The following is a 12,134-nucleotide window of genomic DNA, read 5'->3' as shown; positions in this document are numbered from 1 at the left end:
TTCGAAATTAATACCATAATCTCACATGTTTTCTTACCTTTCTAACCATATAGATTTTTTAGATTTTGGACCAGATTAGCATTGTGAAGTTGATTTTTCTACATCAGTGTCTTGACAATCCTCTTAGACATATGTCTACCATTTTTTTAATAGCTTTTGATCTACTTAACAAAATGAAAAATAAATTACATATTATTGTTCTAAACTTGATTCTATACACTTTGAAAATAAAAAGTGTTGATTTTAGATTATTTTGATCTAAGTTATACCTAGCACACAAACATGTACCAAAATTTAAGGATGGAGTCACTTCAAAAAGATCATAGAGAAAAAAATAATTGTTGAGAAAATTATGAAAAATTACACAAATTCGATACCTCACGCTTACCTATCATCCTACCAAATGGTTTTTCAAAATTCAAAATATAACTATATGTTTTGTTGGGCACACAAATAGTTATGCTATGTTTTTCAGAAAAAAATAGGAACAATTTTTTGTCTGCATGGGCTTTGAACCTCTTAATCTTATCCATTAAAAAAATCTTAGTATTTTAGAAACTAGATTCAGAGTACTATATTTTTTGTATTTTACACATTTTCTCATCTTGAGTTCATTACCCTCAAATGGGTCTTCCATGATTAGGTTTACTTGATTTCAAAAAAAAATGGTGTCCACTTATACCCCCCTTTTTGCACACCATCTCAGGGCACACATGCATGTTTAGTTAAAATAAAAAAAATTAATAATAAACTCAATATATATTTAGATCATAATAATTGAAAAGCTCACATCAAGTAGTATCATGCTAAATTTAGGGTAGTCAGGATTATTTTGTTTGAACCTTCAAATAGATCTTCAAAGGCAATTTTTTTTGCATAAATTAGGAGAATATGGGGGAAATATCCATGGAAAGAAGGAATGATAGAGCAATATATTTTTGAGTAAAAGGGTTACAATCGAACCTATGTTGCATAAAAATTTATGTAATAACCAAGTTAAATAAGACATGGGTCATCTTATTTGTCTATTTGCTAGAAGATCTAGCCAACCTTTCTTTTTTTGATGAACATTTTGGTATAATATTTTTTTATTTTTTCATTTTAAAAAAATCAAATTTTTTATAAAGAAGATAATTTTTTGTTTGTGGGGAATTTTTAATGGTACTTTCTTAAAGATATATGATGAGAAATAAAAGGACAAAAAAATAGGGCTTCATAAAAGTGGTCACCAAAGAGGAAACAACGAAATAGAAAAAGAGAATTTTAGTCTCTTTATGTCTTTCCACAACACACACACACACACACACACACACACACACACACACACACACACACACACACACACACATTTTAGTCTCTTTATGTCTTTCCAGTATCTTTGGATGTATTTTTATGTCTCTTTACAATTTTTTTAGATCCTTCAAATATTTCTAGGTTAAGGGTTAGTCTATTTTTACTCTACATAGGTATTTTTAGATTAATTTTTATACTCTCTATCTCTCTCACATACACATACACTCATAATCTCTTACTCATTTTAGGACTTTTTATTAAGAGAAAAATACTTCAAAGTGACAAATAACTATTTTCTTGGTATTTCAAATCAATCACTAAAATTTCATTCAAAACATATTTTGAGTGATTCTTATGTTGGATCAAAATCCTATACATGATGGGTTTCAATTAAATGTATATGCATAGTGACATATATTCAATTAAGTCCTATAACATGTGGGGTTTCATCTAAACATACAAATTATGTTCATCTCAAAATATTATATTTAAACAAACATATTTCTTATGTGTTTATAACATTTGTGTATTTCTCCTTTGTCGTTTAAAATGTAACCTACTATTATGGGATCACCCTTTTTAATAACATCATGTGATCCACCAGAGTTCTCAGGTTGTTATTCCTCTATTTTTTTCATTATGGATTTTTTTTCATTGGGCTCCCTGATCTCTAGGATGCATTCTTTTATTGTTCATGTTGGCGCATTCCTCTTCTTGGGCTTGGTTTATTTTGTGAGGTTAGCAATGCTCAAATTGTTGGATCTAGTGCAGAATTTGGTGTTTGTCTCATCCTAGAGGGGACAATTTTTTTTTGTCTTCTCTAGACTTTTAAGAGTGAAGTGATGTTTTCTCCTCCTTCATTCTTTTCTCTTGGTAATTATCCTTGTTTCTATTTGAGGGATTATCTTCTTTATCTAGGAGTTGTGATATCTCTCTATGGAGATCTCTTCTCTTCCATTCCTATCAAGGTGGGATTTTCCCCTATTGAGGTGGGGAGAGTGGAAGTTTTGATGGTGGGATGCCATCATGTTTGGCTACATTTTAAGATTGAGATTAATTCTTTCTCTATTTTTATAGGATTACATTGGTGGTCCAAATGGCTTAAGGTTTCACAAATCCTTTCAAAGTCTAATGCTCATTTTCTTCCTTATATATAGGGTGCCCTCACAATATTGGGTTGCACTTTTTTGAGCATTATAATTTTTACTAAAATCACACTATTTTAGAAAAATGGTGTGATTTAAGCCTTGATATGTCCTATTTGAAGGAATTAATTAAAAATGGTTTGGTCAAAGACTCTTATATCAATTTTTTTTGATATAACCTTTCTACTTCTTAGTCATACTTGCAATGGATTCTCATTCACACATATCAAAATGTTGGCAAAAAATACTTTGGCTTTAGATTTTTGTGGGATCAAATGATTCATTTGAAAAGCATGGACGCAATATATAACACTACTTAGGAAAAATTTCCAAGGAACATAATCTTAATATATATTAATTTCGTTATGACTTCTTATTTTTATTTTTACTAAACATGAATTTTTCACCATATATCAAGTTTCATGTTCAACTCTCATGGAAAAATAGTAAACTAAGAAAAAACTAAAATACAAGTCTAGTAAATAGGTATTGATGTCCTCTTTCTAAGAAAATAAATTTGGATACATACAATGCAAGTTATCGATTACAAAATGAAATTATGTCTAAATTATAGTTAGCTTCACATAAATACTTTAAAAATATAAAATATTTATCCTAATAACGTGAGATCGCTAGATATTGGTGTTAAAAATCTACATTCAAAAATATCAAAATTGTACTCCTTTGAGGAAAAAAAGTTACAAATTACAAAATGAATGTCACTCCTTATAAATGTTGAATCATATTTAAAATAGTTTTTAAAAGAGATAAAAAATGAATACACATTGATTCCAAAAATATTTACTTATAATATAAAAACTAAATGCTAAAAACATTTAGTTTACATCAGCTTTCAATTCCTAATGATTTTGTAGAAATAGGTGTTCAAATGCATTTTTTTTTAATATTCATTCTACCATCAAAGTTGGCAAAAAAGTGTAATCCACTAATGTGGGACCGCCCTAATAACTTTTTTGAGTTAAGGGTTTTTTTTTTTCTTTTTCCAGTATGATGGTTTGAGGTTCTTGTCTAAACCACTTTCTTCTAGATATGTAACTTTTATGGGGGATTTAGGACACATGTTCCCCATGGTTGCAACTATGTTAAAAATCTTTTTTGACTTCATCTCTTGTGAATTTCTCTCCAACTATTGTTTCAAATTGATGTTACTTCTATTGAAGGATTCGAGTCATCTGATCCTTCTTGACTTAATTGGAACATCATGTAACCCAAATTTAAAACAATTATTAATCCTATGCAATTTAATTGAGCTTGTGATTAAGTTTCATCAAGGGATTGAAGAAAGTAAGTAGAGGTTTCAAACCAGTTTCCTTCTTTCTTCTAAAAAGACTTTCAAACAACTTTTTATTTTGTGAAATCTTTTATTTTCTAACACATATTCCTTTCTCTCTTTTGGTCAAAAAATGTTTTTAAAAGACTCTTATTTTAGTTAAAGGTTGTTTAGTTAACTAAGGATCTATTTATCTTGTATATAAATAAATAAATAAATAAAAGTTTCCTTTTCTTCTATTAAAATAACATTTTAGTGAACCACTTGTGGTTTGTGGATGACCACTTTTTTCTACATCAAAATAATACTTGGGCATTTGATATGATCTTAGAGGCCTACTAGCAATGGACCAATGTTATAATAACATGTTATTGATAGGGCCAACATCATGTTAGAATATACCATGCTTATGATCTAGCTATAAATTGTTTAAGAATAGAGTGTTGTCAACACTAGATATATATCATCTAAGAATAGAGTGATGGAATTCTTTAGAACAACTAAGAGGGGGGACGGTGAATCAATTATCTAAGGTCTAGATGTACAAATAAAACTTTTCATAGCTTAGTGAACCCATACAACATTTATCATCATGCATGCATCCATAATATTATGCAACCACTTAAAATTTCTTGGTTACTGTAGGACCAGAAAATGGGTTAAATGCATAACATACTATGAGAAAATCACAAACTCAATCAACATATATTAGCACCCACTGGTCTACCATGAAAGACAAACTAATCAAAAGAAAGCAAACATAATTAAAAACTCCCTTTTCCGTTTGTAGCTCCCATGTCCTTCTTTCTTCTCCAAATGATTGTAGCTCCAATTTGACTATAGTGCACACAAGATTGAAGAAAAAGCCTATGATAGGGATAAAGCCATGAGAATACTTGAAGTGTGATTTAATGTGAGAGAAAGAATGCAAAATGCAAAGAAGTAGAGACTCAAAGACTCAAAGATTTGGATTTTCAAAACTTAAGCATTCAGATCTGAAATGAGAGGAAGGGTGTCCATTTTATAATTGACATGGAGGGTGAGAGCATTCGATTTGTCACCCCTAGATATGCAATGTGGCAAGAGATTCCTATGATGCATATGATAGAATATACCAATTTTGAGATTCTATGACACATGAGAGTCAAACTTCGCTAAATGTGGAAGAGAATCTATGACGTGTCATAAGACACCTCAACCCACTTAAAGCCAAGAATGTATGATGAATAAGCCAAATAAGGACATGCGTAAGAGGTAAGAATATTTGATTATGAAAAATCTTAGCCAAGTGTCAAAAAAGAATCCACGAGGTGTCATATCCAAGTGTCATGATGATGGAATATTTTATGCAATATTTGAATTAAAAATCCTCTTATTCCACAAAATAAGAATTAGTAGAAAATGGAATTAATGATGGAAAATGGAACTTAGGAAATTAAGAATTTCCATGGTTTGCAGATAATGAATCAATTAATTAATAAAATTAATTAATTGAGGATGATAATTAGGAAGAATAATTAGTGAGAATAATAGAATTAAATTATGGGTTATTTAATCCTATAGAGAAAATTATTAGATAATTGGCCAAATTGATTAAATGAATGCGACCGTATCCTTTGATAAAAATGTGACGATGATGGATATCAAATAAGATGATGAAAAAGTAGACCAAAGCCATGGTCAAATTGATTGATTGAAGTTGATAACATGCCAAGGACACATGACATGAATTGGTTGATATGTAACATTTAACCAACATTGTAAATGCTATAGGATTGAAATTGATTGATAAGGTTTGATCATAATAACATTGACGAACATTGTCAATGTTATTAAAATGGTCAATGATGCCATGATCTAACATTGAAAGCCTCAACAATGTCAAAGATTGAATAACATAAATGATAGTTTTACCTAGCACTGAGAGCCATGACAATACTAAGGTCAGATTAATAAGATTGATAAGTTGATAGGTTTCCAAGGCACTGAAAGCCACAACAATGCCTAAGAGCAGATAAATGATGATTGATTTGGGATGTTTGATATGTTTCAGGTTGATTAGGATTGATTTTGAGTGATTCTGAGTTGATTTGGGGTGATTTTGAGTTGATTTGGGGTGATTTTGAGTTGATTTGAAATGATTTTGAGTTGATTTGATATGATTCCAAATTGATATGAAATTGATGTGAAAGAGGATACAAATGACAAAATATGGTCGATTTGGCCAAAGATCAGAGTTAGTAGAATGAAAAATGGGACAAATTAGTATGAAGAAGTGATGAAACTGTAGATGTGAACCATTTTTGAGCATCTACAATTACTACAAAATCAATTTCTAGAAATGTAAACATAAAACATAATAGATTCAATAACACACTTGACAAAATGATTTACGTGAAAACCCAATTTGGGAAAAACCACCAGTAACTTGCTACTTTTTCTCACTCTTCTGAAGTGATGCCTTATGAAAGGCCAACCCTATTAAAGGTTACAATACACAGTGTTAAATGTGACCCTGTTAGAGGATTTCAATCACCATGTTAGGAGTGAGCATTGTTAAAGGACTTTAGACCATTCACTTGGGATGTCACCTAGTTAAATGATTTACAAATGACTATTAGGTCAACCTTGATCCAAAGGATTTACCCTAGACTAATACAATTATTAGAGAGTAATAGTAAGGCTTGATCTGATAACAACTTACAACTCCATTTGTAGATTACAAATCACTATTATAGTCCCCTATTCTGCTTGGCTTTCACATCCTTAAGCTCTGATAGCTTGTTCACCCTTCAAACATCCATAGCCTAGACTCCTTGTCTACCTTAGGTTCTCACACATGACAACCTGTGCTTCTGAACAACCATCCCTATAAATAGAAAATTAAGATATTTTGTCGTTCTCTCTCCATCATCCAATTTAAGTTTAGGATAAATTAGGTAGGATTAATGAATCTACCCCTTATTTCATTTCATTCCCTTCCAAAAACTTCTCCTTCAATCCTCTTTGAATTTTCCTTAAAATGGTTTATCATGAATTCTATGCCACCAACTTATCAATCTTATCTTCCACATGGTTCACAAAATCTAAGAAAACAAACTTGCTAGCTCAAATCCATCCAATTCATGATCTTTCTAATAATGCTAACTCTTGGCATTAACTAGCTTCTAATGCTCGACACATACTACATTGCTCAACATCCATTATAAAATCACTCGGCACAAACTAAAGTTTACTGGTGTGCAACATCAACTAAACTTTACTTGACATACACTAGAGTAGACTTTTACTTGGATCCAACTAATTTTCTATTCAGCTTGCACTAACTTTGTTTGACAACTACTATCCACTTGGTTAAGTTTGACAAACAAACTTTGTTTAACTTATTCTTCTACACTTGCTTAGTGTAATCAACCTTTGCAACCATAAGTAGATTATCAATGCACTATGATATCACTATCTTAGCTAATTCTTGTACTCCTTTTCATATCATAACTCAACCTTTCCTCTAGGTGCTATTATTACATCTTTTTGATCAAATCCTCCTCATCAATCAAATAAATCATAATACTTAAATCATGTAAGTAGTTATCTTACCAACAAATAGAAGGTTTGACATTAGTGACAAAATAATGATTGAAACACATTTATCATACTTGTATCAATCTATTTTCAACAATCTCCCTCTTTGAAATTGATGGTAAATGAAATTGATCAAGCAAAATGACTAGGTTTAAATAGTAAGACCAACAAAATATCAAAAAGAAAAGAATTCCTTGTATTGAAATCTCTCCCTCTATCAACAACTTTCATCTTCTAAATAGGTTACAAATTTTATTCTCTTATGATCAAGAAACAATCAACTCATCCTTGTGACTCCCTCTAAATTACTTGTTATATCTCCCTTTACTTTATTTTCCTCTTAATAGGTAGATCTAATCAGTAGATACACTTTTTTTCTTAGCAATCATAATTTCTCCCTCATACTGTGTGTTAGGATTTCTCCCTCTTTGTTCAATTCCTATTCAGTTTCCTTGTATATCTCCCTCTTTGAAAACAATGCCAAAGACTTGTCATCTTTAATATATAGATATGAACATCTTCAATTTCTCCCTCTATCACCTTGCTTGTGACTGATTTGTAATTCCAAAATTTTAATTAATTTAGGAAGATCCTAAAGTAAGATCCACTACATCAATGTGCAACTTATGTTAATCAACTTGTTTGATGTAGGGCACTCCTCTTGTTTCTTAGATAGATTTTGATAGGGGTATCACCCATAGTTTACCTCTTAGATATTCATGAGCATCCTTGGGTAATTCTTTTGTGAATATATCATCAATTTTCTCTTTTGTGTTAACATATTCCATTTTCACCTCTTTATCTTGAACTAATTCTCTCAAGTAATAACACTTGATTGCAATGTGCTTAGTCTTTGTATGCATCATAAGATTCTTTGATATATTTATAACACTTGTATTATCACAATATAGTATCACTAGTTTAGTGATCTCTTCCTTCATACCTTTGGGTAGCTATTTGATTCATAAAATGTTTGTACAATTTACTGCAGTAGCAACATATTTAGCTTTAGTAGTAGATTGAGAAGTGAAATTCTTGCTAGTCCATGTAACTAACTTCTTGCCTAAGAAAAATGCTCCTCCATTGGTGCTCTTTCTATCATTAATATTTCTAGCCCAATCAACATTATTATAGGCTCTTAATTCAAAATTCTCAAATTTCTTGTAGTATAGACCATATTCCTCTATTCCTTTTAGATATCTCATTATTCTCTTTACAACCATCAAATGATTCTCCCTAGGATTGGCAGAGAATCTTGCAACTATCCCTACAGGTAATGCAATATCATGTCTTCTATGTACTACATATTGTAATTTTCCAATCATAGACCTATATAATGTTTGATTCACCTCAGCTAAATCATCATTCTTTGAAAATTTATATCCTATCACCATAGGTGTACTTATTGGCTTAGAATATTTCAATCCAAAAGTTTTTAGTATCTCCTCAACATACTTTGATTGAGTGATGTATATACAATATTTCATTTGGTGTACTTGCAAACTGACAAGGAACTTGATCTCTCAAAATATATATATCTCAAATTCTTGCTTCATTTCATTCGCAAAAGCCTTACATAAAGTATCTTAATGTCCAAATATGATGTCATCAACAAAAAATTTAGATAATAAAATACCTTTTCCTTTCTTTGTCTTCAAGTATAGATTTTTGTTATCATCAATCCTTTCAAATCTAATCTTTATAAGATAATTATGAAGTCTCTCATACCATGTTCTTGGTGCTTTCTTCAAACCATATAAAGCTTTGTGTAATCTACACACCATGTTTTTATTGTTAACATCAAAAATCATTCTGGCCATTCTGTATATACTTCTTTCTCTAATATACCATTTAGAAATGCAAATTTAACATCCATTTGATAAACTTTGAAACCTTTGTATCCAAAATAAGCAAGAAAAGTTTTTACTCCTTCCAATCTAGCAACAGGGGCAAGTATTTCTCCATAGTCAATCCCTTCTTGTAAATATCTTTCACAAGGTAATCTTTCCTTATTCCTTGCAACTTCACCATTTTCATCTAACTTATTTCTATATACCTGCTTGGTGCCAATCACATTTTTGTCTTTTGGTTTAAGAACTAGAGTCTATCTTTTGTTTTTCTCAATTTGTTCAATCTCTTCTTCCATGGCTTTACTCTAGTTCACATCTTCTAAGGTATCTTTCACTATTTTGGGTTCTTTCATGCTGAAAAAACATGTATCATTTTTAACTTTTTCCTTATCATTGGTCTAGCATCTTTATCTTCAATGATTTGTGCAACAAGATGATGTCTCTTGAAAAATTTAGACAATCTTGGTTCAACTATGGTTTCTTTATTTGGTCTTTCAACTTTTGAATCACTATGTACATCTCTATCGGGTATTTCAACATCTCTTTCATGTACAATAATCATAGAATCAAAATATGACTCAACTTCATTCTGTAACTTGACACCTAAATGTAACTCGGTTCCTAATTACAACTTGACATCCATAGTATGTGACTCGACAGTCACAAAAAATTGTTGTTGATTTGTAACTTGATTTGAAACATCTTTTTTAGTAGACATACCTTCATAAAAGTATACAAATTATTTGTATTCTTTTGGTTCCTTCATATGTTCAACCTCGTATACTTTTGTATATTCATCATATTTCACATTTGCACTTTCCACAACTTTGTTAGTATTACTATTTAAACACTTATAAGCTTTACTTCTTATGGAGCAACCTAGGAATATATCTTTGTCACTTTTTTCATCTAGTTTACCATTCCTGAAATCTTTGAGAATATAGCATTTGCTTCCAAATACCTTAAAATATTTTACATTGGACAAGTATCTATACCATATTTCAAAAGGTGTTGAATGAGTACCTTTCTTGAATTGTACATATTTCAAGGTATATATAGGTGTACTTACAACTTCTCTCTAGTATTTCAAAGCAACATCTTTCTCCATAATGAGTGTCCTAGCATAGTCCATTACAGACATGTTCCTCCTTTCACCAATTCTATTTTGTGGAGGGGTTATAGGAGCAGGTGTTTGTCTTTTGATTCCTTTGTCATTACCAAACATCTCGAACTCATTTGATGTAAATTCTCCTCCTCTATTACATCTGAAAAATTTCAGACTTTTACCTATTTCCTTCTCAACTATTGCTAAGTACCACTTAGGTATTTGGAAAGCATTAGATTTCTATTTTAGAAACATAATTGTCATCATTCTAGAATAATCATCAACAAGTAGCATAATCTACTTAACTCCTTTGTAGCTTTTCACTTCAATTGATTCACACAAGTTAGTATGAACAATCTCTAGTATTTCCTTAGAGGTATGAGTTTTACTCTTAAAACTTGATTTTGTCATTTTTCTTAATTGACATTGTTTTCACATTATATTGTTAGGCTTCTTTATCTTAGGAAAACCTCTAACTTTTCTCATGTTACAGATGTTAGATTGTGATGAATGATCAAGGAAGTATTGTACATACTCCATAAAGTGGTAAAAATACTTGTATAAAAGGGTTTAGGGCTAGGGATTGTTTCATTGTGGGGTGATGCAAAAATTGGTTCTTGAGGCAATATTGAGCTATAAGGGATTACAGATTGTAATCAGGTTCTAATCACTGGATCAAAATAATACTGGACTTTCTAGTTTGTGGACGCAACCCAAGGATTGGGTGAACCACATTAATTCTTGGTGTCTCGTGTTCTTTTCTATGTGATCTATTATTTTCTGATATTGTTTATATTTGCATGTAATTATTATTTATGTCCATGGTTTAATCATAAAAAATAGATACTAACCAAGTTATCAAAATTAACATGACATAACCTCTTGTGCCATAGCCATACATCATCAAATTCTAACAAGTAGCATCCTCTATATCAAGGTAGAATAGATTACTCCTAGTTTGATCACCCTTTCCATTTAGTTTTCCATCAATATCATATATCTTAGCAATCTTGTTTTCAAACTGAACCTTATATCCTAAATTATTTAGTTGTGAAAAACTCAATAGATTATAGTTAAGTCCTTCCACATAGCAATCATTGTCACATAAAATATTTTCTGTGAGTTTAATAGAAACTTTTCCTTTTATCAAATATGGTGCATAACTACCAAATCTTACACTATTTCCATCATAACAATTCAATGATCCATCTATCATTCTTGTTCACACAAGAAACAAGTATAATTGCCTCATCTTTATCAGATGTGTCCTCCATTACAAGATACACCACTTCATCATCATTTTCATCAAATTCATCACTATTTTCATCTTCAGCAATGTAGCAAGACTTCTTGCCTTAGTCTTTGTAATCTTTTCTATCTTCATCTCTTCTACTCTTTTACTTGTCACCACCTTTGTAGTTCTTCTTCTCTAGACATCTAATAGAAAGATGACCAACCTCATTGGAATTGAAACAAATGGTAGGTAGTTTACCTTTAAACTTACCTTTACCTCTGTGAAATCTCCTTTCTAGTAGTGCTTCAAGTTGATCTACATCCTCCTCATCTATCACACTATCATTGGACACATATTTTGTCTTTTTGTTCTTCTTTACATTAGGTTCTTTCAATGACAACTTAGCTTTGAAAGAAAATTCAATATTTTTAGGTTTGTAATTATCAAAGTTAGATAGCTCAAAAGTATTGAGTCTACCTACTACACATTCAAGAGTGAGAACATTCCCTAGTACACATCTTACTTCTTGTATTGCAAAAAATCTAATAGCATTGTTGGACTTACAAGTGGGAAAGGAGTAAAATTTTGAGAGGGAGGGGGGGGGGGGGGGGGGGGGGGGTGGGTGGTGAATCAA

Source organism: Cupressus sempervirens, chromosome 3 (assembly GCF_028749045.1).
Source record: "Cupressus sempervirens isolate cs-2001-9-10 chromosome 3, ASM2874904v1, whole genome shotgun sequence".
In the NCBI taxonomy this organism is placed as follows: Eukaryota; Viridiplantae; Streptophyta; class Pinopsida; order Cupressales; family Cupressaceae; genus Cupressus; species Cupressus sempervirens.
Note: the sequence above shows the minus strand (reverse complement) of the source record.